The sequence below is a fragment of the Vitis vinifera genome, chromosome 6 (assembly GCF_030704535.1).
Source record: "Vitis vinifera cultivar Pinot Noir 40024 chromosome 6, ASM3070453v1".
Lineage (NCBI taxonomy): Eukaryota > Viridiplantae > Streptophyta > Magnoliopsida > Vitales > Vitaceae > Vitis > Vitis vinifera.
Window position 1 is genome coordinate 12,754,821 of NC_081810.1, and position 8,947 is coordinate 12,763,767.

At 35.4% G+C, this 8,947-nt stretch overlaps 1 non-coding gene across 1 annotated transcript; it reads left to right on the forward strand.

The window, feature by feature from the left end:
- The first annotated feature begins 8,040 nt into the window (after positions 1 to 8,040).
- Positions 8,041 to 8,147, forward strand: LOC132253982 (small nucleolar RNA R71). Its single transcript, XR_009465932.1, has one exon. It is a non-coding gene; the product is annotated as a small nucleolar RNA R71 (small nucleolar RNA).
- Positions 8,148 to 8,947: the final 800 nt, after the last annotated feature.

The window sequence follows — 8,947 nt, forward strand, 5'->3', positions numbered from 1 at the left end:
TCACTTATGTTATGCGTTTGGAGTGGTGAGAGTTTGGTGAGTGTTCTATAAGACCCTTTTCTTCATGGATTAGGGTTGATATATATTGAATATGAAGATTGGGTAACCTATCACTATGGTCTTTAGATCACCACCTTCATTGCCATTCCATCATTAGTGATATGACTTTTCTCAATTGAACTAATATAAGTTGGTCATCTTTCTTTGTACCTTCTCCTTACTTTCCTTTGCTTCTTATCACCTCTTTCATATAGTCATCCCATATTTACTCATTTCTTACATTTGATATATGTTTTTAAATCACTACCTTCTTCACATCTATCACATGTTGCCTTGATAGTTTGACCATTTCTCTTTTCTTTTTATTTCATCATCAATACTTTCATTGATTGATATCAAGCTCATTAGCTCGCGAGATTATGCTACACATTAAATGCTCAACTCAGTCAAAGAATTGACAGTGTAGAGAATACATTGAATAAGAGGATGGATGGGATGCAAAATGACTTATCTCAAAGGATAGATAATCTCCAATACTTAATCTCAAGGCTCACTAACCTGAACACAATGCAAGAGAAGGGTAGATTTCCTTCTCAACCTCACAAAAACCCTAAGGGTATCCATGAAGTGGAAACTCATGAGGGAGAGTCTTCATAGGTGAGAGATGTTAAGGCCTTGATCACTCTAAGGAGTGGTAAAAAGGTTGAGTTGCCAACACCCAAGCCACATGTTGAAGAGGAGGAAGAAGAAGAGACAGAGAAGAGGGAGGAAATCAAAGGAAAGAAGAAAGATACCAGTGAAGCGAAATAGGACCATGATTCAATAGTGAATGCAAATCCAGAGAAAGTACTTATTAAGGGAGATGTGATGAAGAAACACACACCTCCACCTTTTCCTCAAGCTTTGCATGGGAAAAAGGGGATCAGAAATGCATAAGAAATTCTTGAAGTATTAAGACAAGTGAAAGTCAATATCCCATTGTTGGATATGATTAAACAAGTTCCAACATATGCAAAATTCCTAAAGGACTTGTGTACTATCAAAAGAGGGTTGAATGTGAATAAGAAAGCCTTCTTGACAGAGCAAGTAAGTACTATCATACAATGCAAGTCTCCTTTGAAGTACAAAGATCCGGGTTGTCCTACCATTTCAATCATGATTGGAGTAAAAGTAGTGGAAAAAGCTTTGTTAGACTTGGGAGCAAGTGTGAATTTGCTACCATACTCTGTCTACAAGCAATTAGGACATGGTGAATTAAAGCCAACATCAATCACTTTATCTCTAGCAGATAGATCAGTGAAAATTCCAAGGGGGATAATTGAAGATGTCTTAGTTCAAGTTGATAATTTCTACTATCCAGTAGACTTTGTTGTTCTTGACATAGACCCAATTGTCAAGGAAACGAATTATGTTCCTATCATCCTTGGAAGGCCATTCCTTGCTACATCAAATGCAATCATAAATTGTAGGAATGGACTCATGCAACTCACGTTTAGCAACATGACACTGGAGCTCAATATCTTCTATATGTCCAAAAAGCCAATCACTCTGGAAGAGGAAGAAGGTCCAGAAGAGGTGTGCATTATTGACACTCTAGTGGAGGAGCATTGTAATAAGAAAATGCAAGACAAGTTGAATGAAAGTCTTGGGGATCTTGAAGAAGAGTTGCCTTAACCCTCTGATGTGCTTGCTACTCTACAAGGTTGGAGGGGGAGAGAAGAGATTCTACCTTTGTTCAATAAAGAAGACGCACAAGAAGCTGCTAAAGAAGAGACCCCAAAGCTCAATCTGAAGCCTCTGCCCACGGAGTTGAAATATACATACCTAGAAGAGAATAAACAATGCCCTGTTGTTATATCTTCATCTCTTACTACTCCTTAGGAGATGTGTCTACTTGAAGTTCTCAAGAGGTGTAAGAAAGCAATAGGATGGCAAATATCTGACTTGAAAGGCATCAGTCCTTTGGTCTATACACATCATATATACATGGAAGAAAAAGCTAAACCAATTCGTCAACCTCAAAGAAGATTGAATCCTCATTTGCAAAAGGTGGTGCAAGCTGAGGTTCTGAAGCTACTTCAAGCAGGTATTATCTACCCCATATCTGATAGCCCTTGGGTGAGTCATACTCAAGTGGTACCAAAGAAGTCAGGGATCACGGTGGTTCAAAATGAAAAAGGAGAAGAAGTTGCTACACGCCTCACTTCAAGGTGGAGGGTGTGTATTGATTATAGAAAATTGAATGTTGTGACAAGGAAGGATCATTTTCCATTGCCATTTATTGATCAAGTGTTGGAGAGAGTCTCTGGCCATCCTTTCTATTGTTTCTTGGATGGTTACTCCGGGTATTTTCAAATTCAAATTGATGTTGAAGATCGGGAAAAGACCAATTTTACATGTCCATTTGGAACATATGCCTACAGAAGAATGCCTTTTCGTTTATGTAATGCATCTGCAACTTTCCAAGAAGTTTTGAAAACATTTTTAACTGAACCTAGCTAAACCCAAAAGAAATTAATCGTTATCCCTAAACTTAATTACTTTCATTGCCCTCAATGAATAAAAGAAAATAAAGTAAGGAAAAATTAAGGAAAAGAAAAACTCCATTTTTTATGAGTTTTTGGGACAAATCGATAAATCGCTCCTTTCTCATTTAGTAGTGTCCAAATTGCAGCAAAAAGGTAGAAACAATCACCCCAAATCACGACCAATCAAGAAGATGGACCGGATCTGCGATTTTCCTTCCAAAATTACACCAAATGAAGCTTCAATCTTGCCAAATCTCCAAAACCCGTGAGTAATCCCAAAAGAAAACAAAGAATTCAAAATTTAAATATGATTAGGATCAAAAGATGGAGAGAAAGTGGAGAGAAGATGAGAAAAGCTGTTTGTAAAAAATGAAGGAAGATGGTCTTTTAAAACACCTACTTACTTATCGCGCAACGACATTCAAGTCTTTCTGCCCGGTGCAAAGCCTTAATTTTTATAAGAGAAATTCAATTGGGGGTGACCACTACGGTGTAAAGCCTTATATGCCGCAGCGGTTTAGCCTCAGGTCTTCTTATGAGCAACGTTTGAAGAGTCAACCAAGGGACTCAATGCCTCCCACCGCGACGCCTTTCACTAGGTATGTAAAAAGCCTTTTTTTTTCCCTTGAAAATAAAGGAACAATGGTTAAAAATAAAAATAAAAATTAATCCTAAACTACCAAACAATTAACTCTAAAAATTCACTAACTAAATTAACTTTGAAACAAAATAAAAACAAAATTAATAAAAATCCTAACAACTAAAATAATTCAAAATTTGAAAATAAAAATTGCTCAAAATAAATCTGGTTGCCTCCCAAAAAGTGCTAAAATTTAAGCCGTTAGCTAGCCTTTCTCCACTCTTCTACTTCGGAATTAAAAGTACAATAAACACCCTTTTTGTGCTAAAATTTCCTCCCAAATAGTGCTTCAATCGTTGCCCGTTCATTGTAAAAGTTCCCTTTGATGGATGATGAACTTCTATTGCTCCTTATGGTAAAACCTTATTAACTATGAACGGACCAGACCATCGCGATCTTAATTTACCTGAAAAAAGCTTGAGACATGAGTTGAAAAGAATAACTTGTTGACTAACTTTAAATGCATGCTTCTGAAAATGCTTATCATGCCATCTTTTTGCCTTATCCTTATAAATCTTAGCATTCTCATAAGCATTATTATAGAACTCTTCCATCTCGTTTAATTGTAACAATCTCTTCTCCCCTACAGTTCGTAAGTCAAAATTCAAAAGTTTAACAGCCCAAAATGATTTATGCTCCAACTCAACCGGAAGATGAAACGATTTTCCATAAACCAATTGATATGGAGACATCCCAATAGGTGTCTTGAATGTCATTCTATAAGCCCATAAAGCATCATCCAACTTACTTGACCAATCTCTCCTAGAAGAATTAACTGTTTTCTCTAGAATTCATTTGAGCTCACGATTAGATACCTCAACTTGACCACTTGTTTGCGAATGATAAGGAGTAGCTATACGATGTGTTACTCCATATTTACCCAATAGTGACTCAAATTGACTGTTACAAAAATGAGATCCCCCATCTCTTATGATAGCTCTTGGTGTACCAAATCTTGCTAAAATGTTCTTCTTAAGAAATTTAACTACCACCCTAACATCATTGGTCTGTAGTGCCTTAGCTTCAACCTATTTGGAATCCTAATCTACAACAATCAAAATAAAATGATTAGCATAAGAGGATGGAAAAGTACCCATAAAATCAATACCCCATACATCAAACAATTCTATTTCTAAAATATTTGTTAGAGGCATCTCATTTTTCCTAGATATATTCCCAATCCTTTGACATCTATCACAGTTGGCAACAAAATTAAATGAATCTTTAAAAAGAGAAGGTTGATAAAATCCTGATTGCAAGACTTTGGATGCAGTTTTAGTAGCTCTAAAATGTCCTTCAAATTCACGGGAATGAGAATGATGTAGAATACTCTCCATCTCCTCTTTCGGCACACGTCTCCTAATTATTTGATCGGCACATGGTTATATAAAAAATGATCATCCCATATGTAGTACTTGAGATTTGAGAAAAACTTTTTCCTTTTTTGATAAGTAAGATCGGGAGGCAAAATCTTCTTAGCCAAATAGTTAATAATGTATGCATACCATGGCGCTTGTTCAACTGCAAAAAGCCACTCATAAGGAAATCTTTCATTAATATCATCATCAACTCCTTCATTAGGCTCCATATGATTCATCCAAGAAAGATGATCTACAACTAAATTCTTGGTTCCTTTCTTGTCTTTGATTTCCAAGTCAAATTCTAGTAGCAGCAAGATCCAACGAACTAGCCTTGGATTTGCATCTTTCTTAGAAAACAAATACCTTAAAGCTAAATGGTCGGTATAGACAATCACCTTAAAACCTATCAAATAAGACCAAAATTTGTCAAAAGCATAAACAAATACTAAAAGTTCTTTTTCAATAGTTGCATAATTTACTTGAATCTCTGTTAAAACCTTGCTAGCATAATAAATCACGTGAAAAGTTTCACCTTTCTGCTGCCCTAAAACAGCACTTATAGCAAAGTCACTAGCATCACACATCAATGTAAAAGGCAATTCCCAATTAGGTGCAACGGTAACAGGAGAAGATATTAGTTTAGACTTAAGAGTTTCAAAAGCATTTAAACATTCTTTAGAAAAATAAAAAATTGCATCCTTAGCCAATAAATCACAAAGAGGTTTAGAAATTTTTGAAAAGTCCTTAATGAATCTTCTATAAAATCATGCATGACTAAGAAAACTTCTAACTCCCTTAACATTTGTAGGTGGTGGCAGCTTCTCAATCACATCTATCTTGGCATGATCCACCTCAATTACTTTTAGATAAATTCGATGTCCAAACACAATACCTTCTCTCACCATAAAATGGCATTTTTCCCAATTTAAAACCAAGTTTATGTCAACACATCGCTGTAAAACCAAAGAAAGATTAGAAAGGCAATCAACAAAAGAATAACCAAAAACAAAAAAAATCATCCATAAACACTTCAATGCATTTTTCAATCATATTAGAGAAAATGGACATCATGCGACATTGAAAAGTGGTCGGAGCATTGCATAAATCGAATGGCATTCGTCGGTCAGCAAAAGTGCCATATGGGCATGTAAAAGTGGTCTTCTCTTGATCTTTCGGTGCTATGGGGATTTGATTCTATCCTGAATATCCATATAGAAAACAATAATAATCATGAGCGGAAAGTCTCTCCACCATTTGGTCAATGAAGGGTAAAGGAAAGTGATCATTTCTTGTGGCATCATTAAGCTTCCAGTAATCAATACAAACTTTCCAACCGGTTACTATTCTTATGGGGATAAGTTCATTATTATCATTCTTCACAATAATTATACCTCCCTTCTTAGGAACTACTTGAACTGGACTTACCCATGTACTATTCAAGCTTGGATAAAATATACCTGCATCCAAAAGCTTCACAACCTCCTTCTTAACTACTTCTTGCATAGATGGATTTAATCTTCATTGTGGTTGAATTGTTGGCTTGTAACTTTCTTCAAATAGGATCTTATGCATAGAAATCAATGGGTTGATTCCCTTGATGTCATATATAGTCCATCCAATAGCTTTCCTATGCTCCCTCAAAACTCTTAATAGTTTTTCCTCCTCTAAATCATTCAAAGAAGAGTTAATAATAACAGGATAAGAGCTAGAATCATCTAAGAAGGCATACTTGAGATGAGATGGTAATACTTTAAGTTCAAGTTTAGGAGGCTCCTTCTTTAACGTATGATTGTTAACATGAATGGCCTCTAATCCCTCAAATTTGAACTTTTTTGGAAACTCATAAATTGGCAATGCATCAAGATTATTAACACATTAAATTATATCATCATCACCACAAAGAGTTCGTAAAATTCTACCATTCATTACAATTTTCTAAAGTTGAAGTAGGAAAAGTTTTAGCTACCACCCTATCCAAAACACTAATTGCAAAGTATGCATCAACATTAGATGGAAATTTCATAGCCTTAAAAACATTAAACATAACTTGTTCATCTTGAACCCTTGAAATCAACTTACCTTGATGAACATCTATAAGAGTTCTACCTATAGCAAGAAAGGGTCTTCGTAATATAAGTGGAACTTCCCAATCTTCTTTCATATCTAATACAATAAAATCAGCCAAAAATATAAACTTATCCACTTTTACCAAAACATCCTCAATAATGCCTCTTGGATGTTTGATAGATCTATCCATAAACTGCAAACATACCGTAGTAGGCTTCACTTCCCCTATTTCAAGTTTCCTGAAAATAGAAAGAGGCATCAAATTAACACTTGCACCAAGATCACATAAAACTTTATCAAAATCAAAATCACTAATGGTGCAAGGTATAGTGTAACTCCTTGGATCTTTTAGCTTAGGAGGAAGCTTCCTTTGAAGAATGGTGCTACACTCTTCAGTGAGCATCACCTTCTCATTGTCCACTAATTTTCTCTTATTTGATAACATCTCCTTTAAGAATTTAGCATATTTTGGCATTTGCTCCAACATATCTACAAAAGGACGACTGATATGTAAGCTCTTAAAAATATCAATAAATTTATAAACTTGCTTATCTAAAATTTTCTTTTTCAGCCTTTAAGGAAAAGAGATGGCATTAGATGATGGTTTTGGAGTAGATGGTTGTATAGGAGTGGAAGCAACTTGTTCCTTGGGAACCGAAGTATCTTCCTTATTTGCTTGCTGCTCGGCCTCCTTTGATTGTTCTAACTCTTTCCCACTTCTAAGAGTTATGGCCTCTACATGCTTCTTAGGATTTGTCTCTGAGATACTAGGAAGTGTTCCTTGAGTTATCTCCGTCAATAACTTAGAAATCCCCCGCTTGATGCTCAAGGTTGCGAATACTTGCACCTTGGTTCCTAAAACTTGCTTTAGTATCATCAATAAAATTGTTAGTCTTTTGCATAAATTGGGTGAAAACTCTTCCAAGTTTGGCTTATTCTCTTGAGATTGGAAACCGGAGGGTGGTTTTTGCACATGAGTGTTATTACTCCGTGAGAAGTTCGGATGATTCCTCCACCCTTGGTTGAAATAGTTGGAGTTAGGATTGTATTGGCGTTGATTATTGGACATATAGTTCACTTGTTCAGATGAATTTACTTCATATAGGCCTCCAAATTGACACTCCAAGCTAGGATGATTACCTGCACAATTTTCATGAACTAAATTAGAAACAACAGCAACATTCAGTTTCTTAAAATTATTATTGAAAATTTCAACTTGAGCAACCAAATTATTAAAAGCATCAATGTCATGAACCTCGACTATCCTCTTTTGTGCATTTTTATCCTTAGACTTCAAGAAATTATTGCTAGCCATCACTTTTATAAGCTAATATCCCTCCTCCGGTGTCTTATTAAAAAAACTCCTCCGCTTGCTGCATCCACCATGGTTTGAGTATTAGGATGTAAACTATTGTAGAATGTTTGCACTTGCATCCACATTGGTAAGCCATGGTGTGGGTACTTTCTTAAAAGATCTTTGAACCTTTCCCAAGCTTCATAAAGAGACTCTTGATCTTGCTGTAAAAAGTTAGTTATATCATTCCTCATCCTTGAAGATTTTTCCTGTGGAAAGTATTTAGCAAGAAAAGTGTTAACCAGTCCATCCCATGTAGCGATTGTCCTTAGAGGTAATGAAATTAACCATGCCTTAGCCTTGTTATTTAGAGAGAATGGAAACAATCAAACTCTTATTGCATCATCGATCACATGATTATGCTTGAAGGTATCACAAATTTCTAAAAAAATTACAATATGTAGATTAGGATCATCATTGGTTAATCCTCCAAATCGAACCAAAGATTGAATCATTTGAATAATTGCCAATTTGATCTCAAAATTGTTAGCTTGGATGGGTGGCCTTCGAATGCTTAAGACACCCACATTAGGGATAGAATAATCCTTGAGTGCCTTGTTTGGGACTCCATTATCACCATGATTCTCTTCCCCCATTGCAGGAACCTCTTGAATTACTTGTTGCTTGTGTTTTTGATTTAGCTTTCATAGTGTTTTGTTGATATCAAGGTTGATTGGTACTAAGTCCAAACTCCTTGTACATCTCATACACTAAGAAAACCTAAAAAAAGAAAAACAAGTGAGTATGAATAAAAAGAAAATAAATCAAATTAGCAAAAAAAAATAAAAATAACTGGTATTAATATTAGTATCAAATAGTCCCCGGTAACGGCGCAAAAAACTTGTTATAAATGTTCGCAAGTATACAAACCGTTCAAGTCATATAATTATACCTAAGTACGGATATCGAACCCATAAGAACTATGCTACTAATTACTAAAATTTATTATTCCCACTGCTATTTGATCAACTGAATTTTTAAAGTTGTAGAAGAAAGC